The sequence below is a fragment of the Tiliqua scincoides genome, chromosome 5, assembly GCF_035046505.1.
Source record: "Tiliqua scincoides isolate rTilSci1 chromosome 5, rTilSci1.hap2, whole genome shotgun sequence".
Classification (NCBI taxonomy): Eukaryota; Metazoa; Chordata; class Lepidosauria; order Squamata; family Scincidae; genus Tiliqua; species Tiliqua scincoides.
In genome coordinates this window covers 130,750,215-130,768,039 of record NC_089825.1, presented here as the reverse complement: position 1 = coordinate 130,768,039, position 17,825 = coordinate 130,750,215, and the positions used below count along the sequence as shown (strand labels likewise).

At 47.9% G+C, this 17,825-nt stretch overlaps 1 pseudogene and 1 gene segment (V, D, J or C); one reads left to right on the top strand and one right to left on the bottom strand.

Moving 5' to 3' along the window:
- LOC136651391 (Ig mu chain C region secreted form-like) overlaps positions 1-17,825 on the top strand; it is a 112,843-nt gene that overhangs the window by 71,103 nt on the left and 23,915 nt on the right.
- LOC136654606 (5S ribosomal RNA) lies at positions 8,118-8,237 on the bottom strand (annotated as a pseudogene).

The following is a 17,825-nucleotide window of genomic DNA, read 5'->3' as shown; positions in this document are numbered from 1 at the left end:
CTAACTGGGCATGCACTCCATCTTGCATTGGGGAGGGGGGCAGTCACAGAGGCCTCTCCAAGGTCAGGGAATGCTTTTTTCCCCCTTACCGCAAGCATTGTGGCTACCTTAGTGCTGGAAAGTTGGATTGGATTGGGCCATTCCATACTTAGCTTCATATTCAGAAGGCTTTGAAACTTGAAAGTCTTTTTTAAAAAAATGCAGTTGATATTTTTAGGATGCTGAATTCTCTGTGCACAGCTGCATGGAATCAGGGATAATACACAGTCCTTTCATCAGAAATGAGAAGAAAATAGCTGCGTTGAAAGCAGACAAGCAGGTTTGCCAGTCGCGCCAATATGCATCATCTGTTTCCATGGCATTATCTATTTATTCCCATCATCCATTTCCATTTCTTGTGACTGCAAGATTACAGACACTCCCCTTCCCTTCCCACTTCCAAAATGATGTTTTGTTGCCTGAAGGGCTGCTCAAGGTTTCTCAACTAGGTTTCTCCACTAAAATTGAGGGTTGGGAGAGTTAGAACAGACAAGAGAAAATATTTCTTTACTCAGCGTGTGGTTGGTCTGTGGAACTCCTTGCTACAGGATGTGGTGATGGCGACTGGCCTGGATGCCTTTAAAAGGGGATTGGACAAGTTTCTGGAGGAAAAATCCATTACGGGTTACAAGCCATGATGTGCATGCGCAACCTCCTGATTTTAGAAATGGGCTATGTCAGAATGCCAGATGCAAGGGAGAGCACCAGGATGAGGTCTCTTGTTATCTGGTGTGCTCCCTGGGGCATTTGGTGGGCCGCTTTGAGATACAGGAAGCTGGACTAGATGGGCCTATGGCCTGATCCAGTGGGGCTGTTCTTATGTTCTTAAACTACAATTCCCAGGAGGCCTTGCAGGTGTTCTTGTTATCTGGTGTGCTCCCTGGGGCATTTGGTGGGCCGCTGTGAGATACAGGAAGCTGGACTAGATGGGCCTGTGTCCTGATCCAGTGGGGCTGTTCTTATGTTCTTATGCACTAGGTTTTTGCACTAGGGCAAACCACTGTGGGGAATATAGCAGCACAGTGCTACATCCCAGTACAAAAACTGCCTCCAGGGAACGAGAATTTTCTCATGGGACAGCCAAGTCCTCCTGTTTCAAACATGGCAACCAAATGCAGTGCTTTCTAGTCACAGAGCATCACAGGACCATCCCTAGAAAAGGGACACACATCATTCATTCAGATGCTCCTCAGAGGGATAGCAGAATTTCCTATCTGATGAGTGAGTGCAATGCTCCACCTTGCCAAGGACTTTCTACACTGACTGGTGGCAGCTACTGAGTCCCAAGCAGAAGTGTGTCCTGGCATCTACACACTGTGTTTCCCTGAAAGTCATCCTTTCAATGCCAAACTTCATGACAGCTCATGAGGTCTAACAGAAGATGACATCAAGTCTCTTGATCTTAGCGAGGTTAGGAACTCAGCAGGGAGGAGCTGTCCAGTCATCTGTTTGCACAGGTGGAATGAAGAAGATGCCTCTAATGCAAAAGCGACTGGAGGTATAGGGGCCCAATCCTATCCCTCCCTGGTGCCCAGTGGAACAGCGGTGCCGAAATGGTCGCTGCTATATCCTGTGGGACCAGGGAAGGTGCCAAAGGTCTCTTCAGGGCAATGGCGTCACTAGGGGGTGCAGGGGTGCAGGCCGCACTGGGTGACGTGCCCTGGGGGGTGACGTGCCCTGGGGGGTGAAGCACTAAAATTGTGGCTTTAGGAGCTACCCTGTCATGCCATACACCATTGGATGTGGAATTCCCAGTGAAATGCAATACAAAAAACAGAATTGAAATAGCTCCTTCAAAAGTTATGGCCAAAAAACCAGAAAGAAAAAATGATTGGATCCCTATGGAAAGTGAAAGTGAGCCGTATCGTGTGTTTACTTATGAGTAGGCGTACTTCCCTTGTTTGTAGGAAAGGGCAGGCTGAGAGGAATCCAACGACACGAGAATGGTCCTGATCCAATGAATGCAGTCCCCCAAAAACACCCAAGAAGGAGGTCCCCCCTCCCAGCTGCGAGTCTATTGAGCCCTATGGAAAGCGAAGCAGCCTCATGGTCGCAAGGCTCACGCGTAGGCAGACATACCTTGGCTGATGGTCAGGCCAGGCAAAGGGGAATGTGAGGACACCAGAATGGTCCTGATGGAACTGGAGCACCACAAATACTCCAGAAGGCAGCCTCCCCCCCACCCCACCCTCCACTAAAAAGGACAAAAAAAAAGAGACTTGAGCTGGTAAGGGGAAAGTTTTATATTTTGCACTTGTAAAGCCAGGTGGGTCTTTATCTTGATATGCTTGAAAGAAGAACTGTTAACTGGGCACTGGAGAGGGCTGGAAATCTCACTGATTCTTTTGGGGGGAGGGTGTTACTGCAGGCAGACTACAGAGTAAGCTCCATTGACCACTATTGGACTTACTTCTGAGTAGACATGCATAGGATTGGACTCACAGGCTGCATTCCTACCCACACTTTCCTGAGAGTAAGTCCCATTGACCACTATGGGACTTACTTCAGAGTAGACATGCATAGGATTGGGCTCACAGGCTGCAATCCTACCCACACTTTCTTGAGAGTAAGCCCCATTGACCACAAAAGGACTTACTTCAGAGTAGATTCACTTGGTGGAACAGGAATGGCTCCCCCTTATTTAATTATTTCTTTTATTTTAATTTAATTGTTTATAATTATTTATTTTAATTTGCTTGATGATGTCACTTCTGGCCATGACATCACTTCCAATGGGTCCTGGACAGATTGTCATTCTAAAAAGTGGGTCCTGTATTGGAATTGCAGAAGAACTGGCGAGGAGATAGATGTGGTGTCAGCAGTGGCCCCTTTAAGGATAAGACCTGGGCATCCAGCAGAGTGTGCTGCACAGCTGGAGCCACTGGAAGGTAATAAGGCCCTCAGGGATATAAGGAGCACCTGAGGCAGAAAGGGTTGGTGGGTTGTAGGAGGAGTGAATGTGGTGAGGTGACTTGGTTTATGGAATTAGGAAAGACTGGATTGTGATTGGGCTTTGGCTTTGAACTTTGATTTGGATACCCTGATTGATTGGACTGACCTACCTGGAACCTGACCATTGGACTGGAACTTGGCTTATTGGCAACTCTGATTGGACTGGCTTGCAAGGCCCAGTGGATTGGGATTTGGCAAAACAATTGGTACCAGAAGTGGGGTACAAGCCCAAGGCAAGTAGTATCCCCTTGTCTAACAAGAGAGCAAGCAAATGGATCTCTGGCAGATCTGGGAGGCCCTGGACCTTGCTATATGGAAAGCAAATGCTCCTGTCCTATTATGGAATGTCTGGGCTACTTTGAGCATTCTTTGGACCATTTTCCAGATGGTGCAGTATATGGGAGGACTCATTAAATATGGCGTCCTTTCCCTGAAAAGGCTCAGGGGGTCAGGTGGGGAGGATGTGGAAAAGAGAATTCTGAGGGAGGAAGTTGCCAAGTTAAAAGGGCTAATTTGCATTGAAAGAGAGAAGAATCTCACATATGTGAAGGCCTTTGCAAATGCCCAGAAAGATATAAAGGCTGCAGAGAGCCTGTATAAGGCACAGGCAGGACGCCTGGTTGAACTGAAGTGCCGGTCTGGACTAGAGATAAAGGGGTGGGGCTGCAGGAGCAGCAAAGAGGGCCTCTTTGACTCTTTTCAGACTGGTAGATTGGGAAGCACTGTGTTTGTGGCCAATTTGAAGTACAAAGTTGGCTGGAAGAAACTGAAGGATGTGTTCAGCATGGCCGGTGTGGTTGTCCGTGCAGACATTTTTAAAGACAAAGATGGCAGAAGTCGAGGGATCGGCACTGTGACTTTTGAGCAAGTAATTGAAGCTGTCCAGGCCATCTCCATGTTCAATGGACAGTTGCTGTTTGGTAGACAGATGCAGGTGAAGATGGATGTACGAGCCTTACCAAACAGAGACTGCTCCCCCCCAAAGCAACCCCAGCAGCTTCCTCATGGACTTGGGGGCATTGGTATGGGGCTGGGACCAGGAGGGATACCTATTAATGCAAACCACTTGACCAAGGGCCTGGGGATAGGCAACTTGGGACCTGGAACAATGGGTATAGAAGGCTTGGATTTTAGGATGAATAAAATGGGAGGAATGGAAGGCCCTTTCCATGGCATGGAGACTTTGGGCCATTATCCTCCTAGAATGGGGCTTGGCAGGATGAATAAAATGGGCTTTGCCACTGGAGGTGGGTTTGAAAGAGGCTCCCCAAGAAATGGAATGGGAATGCTTCATAGTTTTGGGGATACCCTAGAGAGAAACAGATGGAGGTGGAGGAGCCAGCATGCCTGCAATTAACAGGATGGCCTCTGGACTTAACTGCAGGACCACTGGAATTGATAAGCTCCCCTCTGGGATGGGGCATGACCTGGACAGATTGGGATCAGAGATGGATAGAATGGGACTTGACTATATGGGAGCTTCAGCAACCAGCATGGAAAAGATGAGGCAGACCAAGGGGTGGATGGCCCAAGAAAGAAAACAATGGACAATTGATAAAGGGGACCACTGTGACACCAAGGGGTGGAATGTATTGGAATTGCAGAAGAACTGGCGAGGAGATAGATGTGGTGTCAGCAGTGGCCCCTTTAAGGATAAGACCTGGGCATCCAGCAGAGTGTGCTGCACAGCTGGAGCCACTGGAAGGTAATAAGGCCCTCAGGGATATAAGGAGCACCTGAGGCAGAAAGGGTTGGTGGGTTGTAGGAGGAGTGAATGTGGTGAGGTGACTTGGTTTATGGAATTGGGAAAGACTGGATTGTGATTGGACTTTGGCTTTGAACTTTGATTTGGATACCCTGATTGATTGGACTGACCTACCTGGAACCTGACCATTGGACTGGAACTTGGCTTATTGGCAACTCTGATTGGACTGGCTTGCAAGGCCCAGTGGATTGGGATTTGGCAAAACAGGTCCCAGTCCTAAAAGTTTGAGAACTGCTGCAACAAGGTTTTAGTGAGTTGACACGGGGTGTGTGCGTGTGAGACTCTACAAGTTTTCAAAATCACTAAAATCAGAGTTTGGAGGAATAATCCCATCATGTTATATATCAATCAATGCGCAATTTCATGCAGAATGCAATGAAACAAACCACACTGAAATATCTGTGTTCTAACAAAAGGTACAGCCAAAAAAACAGTGGGGGCGGGGCGATGGTACATCACCACGCCCACCGCCTGGGGTGTTGCCCCGCCCACTGCATGGGGTGACGCGCAGGCCTCCCGCACCGGGTGACGCGAATCCTAGTGACGCCACTGCCTCAGGGTATGGGAGCATTGGTTTAAAATGTTTTGTCAGTGGCCCTGATGGGTCTACTCGGTTCTGTGCCCACTACTTAGCAGGCGCAGAACTGAGGAGACCCATGGGAGTCTCCATGGCTGGCTAGAAGGTTTGGGAGGATTTGGTAGTAGCGTCTGCCACAGTCCCAGCCCCCCCTCCCAGGCCCAATCCTCCCCATGTTCCGCTTTCCCCTCTGCCCAGTACTGCCCCATCCTGAAAAGCCTCTGTTGCGAGCTGGAGAAGACGTTCACGCAGCTAGCTGCTATCTGGTTGCTCGGCTTGCCTATCTCCCAAGGTCGGAGCGCGCACTCCTGGCGACAAAGACGACACAAGGCAGAAGTCCTCCATCAAACGCCTCTTTACTATGTACAATATTTACAACAGCAACAGTCCAAACTGTACAAATGGTACACGAATCACTGATCACACTGACGTAGCCTTCGGCACAAAATCCACTCTGCATCTCCCACAACCCAGCTTGCTCCTGCTGGAATATATATGAGTGGCAGCCAATCAGAGAGCAGTAAAATCTGCAGAGTCACTCTGACTTGGCATGTGCTGCTACACACACACACAACACACACAACACACAGGGAATGTCACCTGGTATGGATCACCAGATATTTCATCATCCTTTTGCTCCCAGGATGCTGTGCTGGCTTAGTCAGGCCAAGGCTTCAGGCCTGCTACTATTCAGCCAGTAAATTACCTAGCAGTCCCGGGGATGAACCCTTAACAGCCTCCCGGCCGCCCAGCAGAAAAACATAGCACTCTGTGCTCCTTCTGGGCATCTGGGCAGTGCAGAGCCCCAGCACCAACTGCCACTGGCCTCTCCAGCCACACTGTGGGTTCACCACTGGCTGTGAAACGCCTTATGGTACTTTCATGACGGCTGTTGCCTGGGCAGCGCCCAGTGCCAACCAGGATTAGGCTGTAGATCAAGGGGGCAAGCGAACGCCTCCAAGTTCAGGGACTCAGGATCTGAGCTAAATATACCAAAGAGGGAGCAATTTTTTTTTCCCTTGCTGCTTTCCTAAGGTCTCTCAAAGTTCTCAGTGCGTCTATGATTCATTGGCCTGCAAAACTTTTTTTTTTTTTTTAATATAGTCTAATTAAATATGAAGGAGCAAAATGGGGAGGCCAGGTGTTTCCTTCCAAGGCTGTGGTGGCAAGATTTCTTTATTTTCCTGCATTATTTTTAGTGGCATTTTGTCAAGAGACAACTTCAAACTAGCAGAGGAGGGAGGCTTCTTTACGCCCAGCTGAGATGCACGTTCCCTGCCGAGTCACACCACAGCACAGAGGTTCCCAAACTGGTGGATCATGACCCACCAGTCAGGGACACCAGTCTCTGCCCACTTAAAGGGAGAGAAGGGGCAAAGACAGTGATGCAATCACCAGGATCACACCACTGCTGGGGGCAAAGGGTTGTGTTTTTCAAGGGACAATGCTGGCCTCCTGGGGGTGCAGAGATTGACCCACTTCCAGTTATTTTATCACAAATCAGGAGTGGGTCACAATTGCTATTTTTAGGCATCCGGAGGCTTGGGGAGTCCTGCGGAGGTATCTGTGGGTTTCCCGCACCCCCAGGAGGACAGCACTACCCCTGGTAAGTTTAAAAAAAAACCTCTTTCATCCCCAGCAAGGGTGTGAATCTGGCAATCACATTGTTGCCTTTGCTCCTTCCCCACAAAGACTTAGAGCTGTTCCCAAACTCCCAGAGAGTTTGGGAACCGCTGCATTAGCACTATGGGAGAAGGACTGGTGAGGATTGAAGAGACAGCACAGATGGTACCAGGTCCCAGTTTGTTGATGTGCTTGAGGACCCAGTGCATTTTTTTTTCTTTGGGGGGGGCAGGATCACACCCTGTGTACCTTCACAGAAGTATATTTCAACTCAAGGATACTATGCCACCCAGAGCTGAGTGGGAGTTGGATTATTCACATCTCCGGTGTCAGTTTCTATCCATTAAGCCTCACTCACAGGGCCAGCCCACCCAGGGGTGAACTGAAGTGGCCACTTTGAGCAGCAGGCTGAAGGAGGCGGAGCCATCTATCCGGACATGTCACCGGGCTGCTGCTCCATCCTTTCCTTGGACCGCAAGCAAGAGGAGGCATGGGAGTGGCTCACCTCTCCTTCAAAAACTGTGGAAGCAGAGCTGGAGGTGAAGGTAGAGTGAGGTGAGGCCACTGCAGCCCTCATCCTGATAGCTTTCCTGAAATATGAGCCATCAGGAAGAAGATTGCTGTACTATGGCATTTGCATCCTGGACAATTGTGTCCTGGTCAAACGCATCCTGGACATTGATGTCCCTTGGTTGGCAACCTTCAGTCTTGAAAGACTATGGTATAAGCCTACAGTACCCAGTATTCCCAGGTGGTCTCCCATCCAAGTACTAACCAGGCCTGACCCTGCTTAGCTTCCGAGATCATGGTATAAGCCTACAGCACCGGGTATTCCCAGGCGGTCTCCCATCCAAGTACTAACCAGGCCTGACCCTGCTTAGCTTCCGAGATCATGGTATAAGCCTACAGCACCGGGTATTCCCAGGCGGTCTCCCATCCAAGTACTAACCAGGCCTGACCCTGCTTAGCTTCGGAGATCATGGTATAAGCCTACAGCACCCGGTATTCCCAGGCGGTCTCCCATCCAAGTACTAACCAGGCCTGACCCTGCTTAGCTTCCCAGATCATGGTATAAGCCTACAGCACCCGGTATTCCCAGGCGGTCTCCCATCCAAGTACTAACCAGGCCTGACCCTGCTTAGCTTCCCAGATCATGGTATAAGCCTACAGCACCCGGTATTCCCAGGCGGTCTCCCATCCAAGTACTAACCAGGCCTGACCCTGCTTAGCTTCCGAGATCAGACAAGATCAGCCATGTGCAGGGTAACGATGTCCCTGGACATTTGTATTTGGGTTTTTTGTTGTTGTTATTGTTTACTGCATCCCAGTCATTGGCATCCTGCTATAACTGGACAACAACCCCATGATATATTTCCTAAACCTCTTATCCCAGCCCCAATCCTAACCCTAATTCTTGCATTATAAAAATAAAAAAGCACATCTAATAAAAATATACATATATTGGGACGCAAATGTCTAGGATACAAAAAGAATGGGTTCAAATTCCAATACCAAGATGCGTTTGACTGGGAGACAGTTGTACAGGACACAACAGTCCTGCCACTGCTACCTTCTTATCTCCTCCACCATCTTCAAAAATGGACTGGCAAGGAAGGTCCTATGAATCCCAGGTCTTTCCTGCCTAACCAGTTTTGAAGAAGAACTGGGCAACAGAAGAGGTAAAGAGAATCTTCACTGTCACCACCTCCCTACCTCCTCTGCCAACCAACATTTGCTCAAAGCATTAGGACAGGTGTGGAGGATCTTGGGAGGGGAAGGGGAGGCACAGAGCTATTTTGGCATCATTTCAGGCGCCAGTCAAGCTTTGGCAGGCCTACTCACTAGCAGTGACATGCAGTCAGGGGAGGCAGAGCACTCACCAGACCCAAGCACAAGTAAAAAGAAAAAAGTGACTCCTTTCTGCGTGGCTCCCTCCTTTCTTCTCCAGTAGAGTCAGTGAGTTAAGCAGAGCATACACACCCATTACAATATGCAGGGAAGCAGCCAATTCACTATCATCATGGCTGGTTTCCAATCAAAATAAGGCAGGGTGCCTGCATCCGCAAGCTCTGGGGAGGCAGCAGGAAGCATTGCCTCCGTCCTGTTTTTTACAAGCTGTGAAGAAAGCAGGGAGTTTGAGCAATGGACCAGCTCTCTAATGCACCGGGAGAGGCGGTTTTTTCCGTCTCAGAGGGCATGTCACTGAGCTCTTCCTAGCACCGTGCAGGGGAAGAAGGGGTTAGGGGTTTTTTTGTTTATGGGGGGGAGTGTGTGTGTTTTTCAAGGAAGGTACTGAGAGAGACGGAGCCTAAGCCGTTACCGCCCAGCGTTGTGTATACGCAACAGGGATCAAATGTGTACACCTATGGACTGGGCAGAAATGGGTTAAGGGGGAAGAGTGTGTATACTCATGTGTCTGTGCCTCCCTGGGCCTAGACCTCCCCACATGTCACTGCTCCACTAGCTACCTTATGCTCTCTGAGAGTGTCAGCTCAGAAGGCCACCTTTATCACAAGAGGAAAGAGACCCATCCATCTCTGATGGAGTCTGGATTCTTATTCTGCCATTAGACGACTGAGGAAGTTAATCCAGGCTTCTGTGGCCCTGTTCATCTCATTGAACTGGGGGCACACTGATAAACAGTTGAAGGGAAACTTATTTGATGGCTCTGGAAAATCGTTAGAGTGAAAGGTCATTACAACTGATGGGCTGCATTTCACAACTGCTGCAGGATTGCAGGTGTCCAGGGGGTGCCAGATAGTCTAGGCAAGGCATTGCTACATGTATTTATAGGACCAGGATGATCATCTGCTCTATTCTAAGCAATTCCCACAAGCTGACAGGAAATCATTTTTGTCAGGGCTTTAATCACTGTGGATGGGGCAACCACAGTGATACAATCCCATACAAAAAATAAAAAACCTTTGGGTACAAAGAAAGGAACCTTCATAGATCTCCTTATGCAGCATTCTGATGGCTCTGGGTCTTCTTCTGGTGTCTGTCATCAGCATCTAGTCCTAAACATGCCATCAGTTATGGACTACATACAAGATAAAACGGTTACAAACCATGATGTGCATGTGCAACCTCCTGATTTTAGAAATGGGCTATGTCAGATGCAAGGGAGGGCACCAGGATGCGGTCTTTTGTTATCTGGTGTGCTCCCTGGAGCATTTGGTGGGCCGCTGTGAGATACAGGAAGCTGGACTAGATGGGCCTATGGGCTGATCCAGTGGGGCTGTTCTTATGTCTTATGTTCTTAAACTACAATTCCCAGGAGGCCTTGCAGGTCTCTTGTTATCTGGTGTGCTCCCTGGGGCATTTGGTGGGCCGCTGTGAGACACAGGAAGCTGGACTAGATGGGCCTATGGCCTGATCCAGCGGGGCTGTTCTTATGTTCTTAAACTACAATTCCCAGGAGGCTTTGCAGGTCTTCTTGTTATCTGGTGTGCTCCCTGGGGCATTTGGTGGGCCGCTGTGGGATACAGGAAGCTGGACTAGATGGGCCTATGGCCTGACCCAGTGGGGCTGTTCTTATGTTATTAACTACAATTCCCAGGAAGCCTTGCAGGTCTTCTTGTATCTGGTGTGCTCCCTGGGGCATTTGGTGGGCCGCTGTGGGATACAGGAAGCTGGACTAGATGGGCCTATGGCCTGATCCAGTGGGGCTGTTCTTATGTTGAAAGTGAAATACATGAAATCCTGCCAGATGCAAGGGAGGGCACCAGAATGAGGTCTCTTGTTCTCTGGTATGCTCCCTGGGGAATTTGGTGGGCCGCTGTGGGATACAGGAAGCTGGACTAGATGGGCCTATGGCCTGATCCAGTGGGGCTGTTCTTCTTATGTTCTTAGTTTGTGCGTTAATGCCAAGCCTGAGCCCAGGACAGGGTCACCAGTCTGTTTCTGCTAGATAGAGAGAGCTGCCTTGCAGGAGTCTCAGGGCTAGGATGCAGCGGTGTAACTAGAGGCGGTGCAAAGCACTAAGTTTTGCAGGGAGCCTCACTGTGCCGTGTAAGCGGCCTCCCCTTTAGGGCCAGGCGTAAGCCTCCGTTTTGCTCCCACTGCCTGAATTGGCTCCGAAGGGGAGGGGCCCCTTGCACACCGCAGTGAGGCTCCCTGCAAAACTTTGTGCTTTGCAGCCCCTCCAGCTACGCCACAGTTAGGATGCTAAGACAAAGACTCTCTCCAGCTGCCAAGCAGGATTTCAAAAGCAGAAAGAGAGCTCTGAAGTCAGTCCCAAAGCGAGGCAACAGCTGTAGCTGGCTCAAGGAGGGAAGCAGGGCAAGGGAGCCAGGGCTGCTTTTCTGGAAGAAAGTGGCACATTGCAAGCTGGCCCACAAAGAACGACTGGCCAGCTGCAGTGTCACAGGCTTAATGGATGCACCAGCAACTCAAACCAATGAATGCAGCAGCAGTAGACAGACAAGCAAGGGACAGAGGCCCCCTTGGGTCTACTGGCCCATCTATTTATCTCTCTCCCATAGGGCTTTATGGGATCTGCTGCAGCTTGGTGGCCCTTGATGGCTTATTCCCTGTTCCTCTGTCGTTCTAGCCATTTTCTTCCTTAGCACGGCTCCTTGATTGAGTTTGGCCATGAAGCAGATGAGCACAGCTAAGGCCAGGGACCTCCTTTTGTGTTGTTAACTGACTTGCTCCCAGCCAGGAAGCTCCTAGGAACAGGCTTTTGTTCAGTGTCAAATGTGCTGTGCAAGTAGGGGGCAGTCAGCCATGGAAACAAAGCTTCCTCTAAACCAGACTGATAAAGTAGGAGGCGGATGGGTAGCAAACGTGCGTCCTTCCTCTTGACCTGTGAGGCCTCTTTCCGTCTTGTGCTGAAGCCACAGTACTGGCCTGGGTACTCAGTGACAAATGTACACCCACACATCACACTTAACACATCTAATTAAAACAGATGCTTGTTGGTTAACACAGCAGTTTAAAAAAAAAAGAAAAAAAAAACACCAATGTAAGGCCTTTGTGTAATTGCCCTGAGCTTCCACCCAGAGTATCAGATGCATACCTGAGGGTCACCCACCCACCACCCACTGCTGGCCTAATGTGGCCATAAGAACCAATATTCTGCACTGTAGTAAGTACACAGGGTAGGGAAAGTATCCAGAATGATGCATCAGGGAGTTAATTTGTTTTCAGGTTGCCTTTTCATCTCTGTGCCAGCCTTTGCCCCACCTTTTCTGCCTGGTTATTCCATTGCTGTGATCAGTTCCTGAAACTGCCTTGTTTTCTTGCCTTTATTTACATTCCCTTTAGCATATGTGTGTTTTTTTATTATTTTAATAAACTTTTACATTTGCTATTCCGCCAATCTGGCCTCAGCTCCCTTAGAGGAAAGGAGGTGATTGCCCCATCTTATCAGACCACCCACCTCCAATACCATAAGGCACTTAAGGAGTATTCCCCACTCTCAGATTTTGGGACTCTCCATCATGATAAGAGGGAAGTTTCTCCAAGGTGGCCTCCTTCTCTCTTAGTCTTCCTCGGCCTTTGATGGCGACACTGCTAACTCCCATCTTAGTTTAACCCGTGTTGAAGAAAGAAACTGGGGCAGGGAGCGGATACCAGTTGCTGGGCACTGAGCTCGGTGCTCCATCACCCATCACACAGATTTGCAGATGGAAACATAAATCTCCTTGAGTGGAAACAGGTCATGTGAATCAGGTCCCCCTCATTGCAAAAGAAGGAACTGTGCCATGCCCTTCTACTGTGCCAGGCACAAGGGAAACACAGCTGGGGTGCCAATCAGCATTTCAGACACTTCCAAAAAGACTGCGTAGGAAATGTGCAGTGATGCTTGATTAAGGTTGCGGTCAGGCTGCCCTGAACCAGCTTTCAGTTTGATCGCAGACTGTGCCAAGTTGTTGCTGTGAGTTGGGGATTCCTTTCATAATTGCAGTTAATGGCTGAAAATCTTCCACCGAATTGAGCCATGATTTTGATGGCCAAGGTCCCCACTGAACGTCTCAGCAATGAGCTCAGCAACGGCCATTCACTGCGTACAGCAGACTTCTTCTATCAGTCCTTCCCTTTCCAAAATTATAGCTTGTGCCACCATATTCCATGCTTCAAAGATACTGTGTATTTCTTCCTATCTGGCTCTACTTAGTAGCAGGCAACCTTCAGTCCCGAAAGGCTATGGTATCGCGCTATGAATGGTGGTTCTGGAACAGCGTCTAGCGTGGCTGAAAAGGCCAATTTGGGAGTGACAATCCCTTCCACACCAGGAGCAAGTGCAGTCTGTCCCTGATCTGTCTCCCTGGCTATGGGCCTTCCTTCTTTGCCTCTTAGCCTCAGGCTGTTGGCCAAGTGTCTCTTCAAACTGGGAAAGGCCATGCTGCACAGCCTGCCTCCGAACGGGCCGCTCAGAGGCCAGGGTTTCCCACTTGTTGAGGTCCACTCCTAAGACCTTCAGATCCCTCTTGCAGATATCCTTGTATCGCAGCTGTGGTCTACCTTCAGTACATGCACAATCATCTTTTCTTTCTCACTAGCGTTCTCACCTTCCCCCATTTTCCAAGAATTCCTTATAAACAGATGAATTCCTGCTTGCGGTTTCATCCCTGGAAGATGTCCGGTCTCTCCCAAATCATTACAGAGAGCTTGGAAGAGAACCATTTCAGCGCCAACATGCCCAGCTCTCTGTTTTTGATGCAGCAGGATTGTAATGAAATAAAGTATATTTCTGGGATGCTTTTGACACGGGGCCATCATTTTTTGTCAGTGATCTGTAGTGATATTTTCGAGCTCAGACCAAACAACTGTGAGATATTCAACTGTTACCCTGCACATGCCCGATCTTGTCTGATCTCGGAAGCTAAGCAGGGTCAGGTTTGGTTAATACTTTGATGGGAGACTGCCTGGGAATACCAGGTGCTGTAGGCTTATACCATAGTCTTCCAAGACTGAAGGTTGCCAACCATTTGTTTTGGCCAAAACAGAAAGGTCTTTTCTGGGAGTAAACTCTATTGAAAACCTTGAAACTTACTTCTGGTTAGATGAGTATAGAATTGTGTTGTTAGCTTTGTGACTGAGTTGCCTTGACCTAGGTCACACTGCACTACCTAGGATTGCCAGATACAACCCAGGGCCAGGCACCCATACTTGGAACAGAAGAGATGCAGTTGAGCAACTACAACTTGGCCCAAGAGTGAGGGAGTGATGAAAGCTGTACCTGTCAAAATTCACTCTTTGATTAGCTGTCTTGGATTGCCACCAATCACCCTATAAATGACGGAGAGCCTAATCCTATCCAATTTTCCAGCTCCGGTGTAGCCACAATGCAGCCCCATAGTAAGGGAACACATGTTCACACACCTTGAGAAGGCCCCAGTGACTGCCCCTCCACCACAGGATGCAGCGCACACCCCACTAGCGCAACTGCACCAGCACTGGAAAGTTGAATAGGATTGGGCCCTGGATCAATTAATCAAATCTAGGTCTCTGACAGGTGAGTTCAAGAATGAATGAAGTAGCATCTGATGCTCTTTGCCTGTGCAAATTACATGCAGTGTAGTTTCCTAATCAGATAGGATTGGACATACATCTCCTCAGCCTTATTCTGATCCCCTAGCAGAGGGGGATTAAGGAATGAATACTGGGGGCACAACTGTGTTGTTTACAAAGAAAAAGTTTTTAGTTGAATTTTAAGACCGGATCCATTCAGTAATTTAAAATGAGATTTTGCATGCAGATAAAACCAAACATACTATCATACCCAATTCTGAACCTTATACCATTGTCCTTTGAGTATCTCCCCACCAACAATAACCCAGGTGCAGAACAGCTATCCCAGGGATTGTGTTTTTAGAATATTTCCTGCAATTATCTTAGAACATAAGAACATAAGAACAGCCCCACTGGATCAGGCCATAGGCCCATCTAGTCCAGCTTCTTGTATCTCACATTGTTCGCAACCTTCAATCTCGAAAGACTCTGGTATCGCGCTCTGTAAGGTGGTTCTGGAACAGCGTCTAGTGTGGCTGAAAAGGCCAATTCGGGAGTGACAATCCCTTCCACACTGGGAGCAAGTGCAGTCTGTCCCTGGTCTGTCTCCCTGGCTATGGGCCTTCCTTCTTTGTATCTCACAGCGGCCTTCTGTATATCTCACAGCGGCCCACCAAATGCCCCAGGGAGCACACCAGATAACAAGAGACCTCATCCTGGTGCCCTCCCTTGAACCCACAGCATCTTGACCCCACAGCATAAAAAAATAGCAAAATAGATCAACATCTCAATCCTAACTCCCTGTGTGGCATTGTAGTGATGCCAACAAGATGTCTACTGCATCCCGTTGGGGAGTTTTGGCCTCCTAAGGCCTTCTCAGGGGAAGGGAACATTTGGGGAAGGGTATGTCCTTGTCAGCCTGGTGGGTCAACTGAGACCTGCATCAGCGATATCACTGGTGCAAGTCTGCATGGACCTGTGAAGGCAGATCTGGCCCAGAAAGGGGGTTAAGATTCGGTAGACACCACTGCTGCAGATGTCCCTTCCTGGGTCCAATCCACCCTCTCTCCACCTCCCTCCTGCCCAAACCTGCATGATACTACTTGAGGTGGTGGGCATCCAGCATCCACTGCCACATGGAACAGGTAACTCACTGCTTCTGACTGCGACCGGCCTGCATGCCACAGCGTGTTACTTTTCAAGTCAGCCAGAAAGCACATTATGCTGCCATGCTGCTCATTCAGGCAGCATAATGTGCCTTTAGGATTGGGTCATTAGACTTATTCTGATAGATAAAATTCTGTTTGCCAAAGACTATACAAGCTTTGAGTTCCACAATCATTCTTCATCACACAGGGACATCGCCAGAAGTTGGTCTGATTAAAATATATTATTCGGGACCTTTAAAGTCAATTGTGATAGTGGGTAAAATTCACCTAGAAATACATTCTCATTCCTTATCTGCTGAAGAATTTGAGATTTAAGATCTCTCTCTCTCTCTCTCTCTCTCTCTCTCTCTCTCTCTCTCTCTCTCTCTCTCTCCATTTGCTGCAAGTTTCATCCATTAATTCAAATCAGGAAAATAGAGTTTTTGTAGAGCCTCAATGAGCAGAACTGCTACTGTGTTACTACTGGGGCAAAGGGACAGAGGTCATAGTTACTTCAGGTAAGCCCTTCATTCTCTTCCCATGTTCTCACCGTGGCGTTGGCTGTTTGTGTAGATTAATTTTTTTGTAAAAAGAAACTATTGAATGCAATTTTTCAAGGCAGCGTCTTTCAAGCATCTTTCAAGGCAGATCGGAGGGAAGTTTCTAGGGACTCTACCTTATATTTGTGGCTATAGTCACTGTGTTATAACTGGGATTGGTCTGTGTGTTTGGTGTAATGTGACTTAACAGCCACTTTTTAACTATACAAGAAATGGACATTTGTAATACTTCGACTCAAGTCTCAGGGCTTGACTGGATCTCTTTAGGGTCTAAAACTGTGCAAGAGGCAACTAAGGACTTAAGTAGACTTGCCCATAGCCTCTTTGTGCAATATCTTTGTGCAATTAGGGTGGGCTTTGTTGCAATTAGCTGGTGAGGCTTGTTGCATTCCTGGGATCTTTGATCCTGGGATCGCCCTGTGTGAGCGTCACATTAAGTAACTCAATCAAGTCCTTATTTACAGTATGAATTTGACAGGTGTTGAGTTATTCTTGGGGGGGGGCTCTTGCATATTTGATCATAGCAGTATGGTCGATAGATGTCTGTGAAACTTAGATGAAACCCTTGCTTGTTTGACTGAAGATGACTTCTATTACTTGGGTTTAGATTACTGGGGATAAGGCATCCTGGTGATCATCACATCAGGCAAATAACTAGCTTCTTATTTACAGAGTGGATTTGACAGGTGTTGTCATTCTTGTGGGTAGCTCTAAGTATTTGATCATAGCAGTACGGGCATAGATGACTGTGTAACTGGGGTCCTTTCTATTACTGGGGACATGGCACCCAGGTGACCGTCACATCAGGTAAGCCAGTTCACTTTGCTTGCATATTTCTGTACAAAATACTTGCCGGAGGTTTTCTGAGAAGGCAATTGAGTTTTCATGTCATGGGGATTTGCAATTCTTGCCAGAAACCAAACTATGAATCTTTACTTTAAAAGTGTGTGCCTGTGAGTTACTAAGTAGGAACTGAAATATTATTTCTTTGCAAAAAGATTGAGGTCCAGCTTTTCTTCCCTCCTGGGGGAAAACGTATTTTGTTGATCATGAACTTTATCTTCCTGCCTTGCGTTCCACTCAGATAAATAGAGGCACTCAAAGAGTAAAATATTGCTCAGGAATTATTAAAACATTAATTAGGCATTATGGGTAGCCCCCTAGAGCTTGCATTATTTCAATTAATATTGAAGCAAAAGTTGTTCTTAAAAAGAGTTTTTTGAACAAGGATCCATGTATCAAGAAAGAGCTTTTTGTGCAGAGGAAATACAGAAAGATACTAATGTGTTACCCATTCGATATCTGGGGCCCAGGGACCATGGTGACCGTAACATCAGGTAAAAAACTGTTTCTAATCTAAACCATTTTATTCTGGAAAGTATTTTTGTTATGTCTTAAGATATCTGTGCCATGTGAAATGCAATTGTAGGATTGTTTGGAGACAGTGGCGGCTAAGGGCTGCCTTTGATATTCCTTTGCACAAACACCTAAATCTCAGAATCTGGACAGCCTAGCCACAGTTGTGCAAAGATCAGAAATCCACGTTCTTCTAATCAGTGTGAAGTGAACCCTAAGAATTTTGTGTAATTCCATAATTGGCAAAAGCAATCAAAATAACATTTTTAAAAAGGTCACCCTGGGAAGTGAGAAGACAGATCAGGAAGATTATTTGAGAGCAAAAAAGGGGGGTGGGTGTGTGAGTC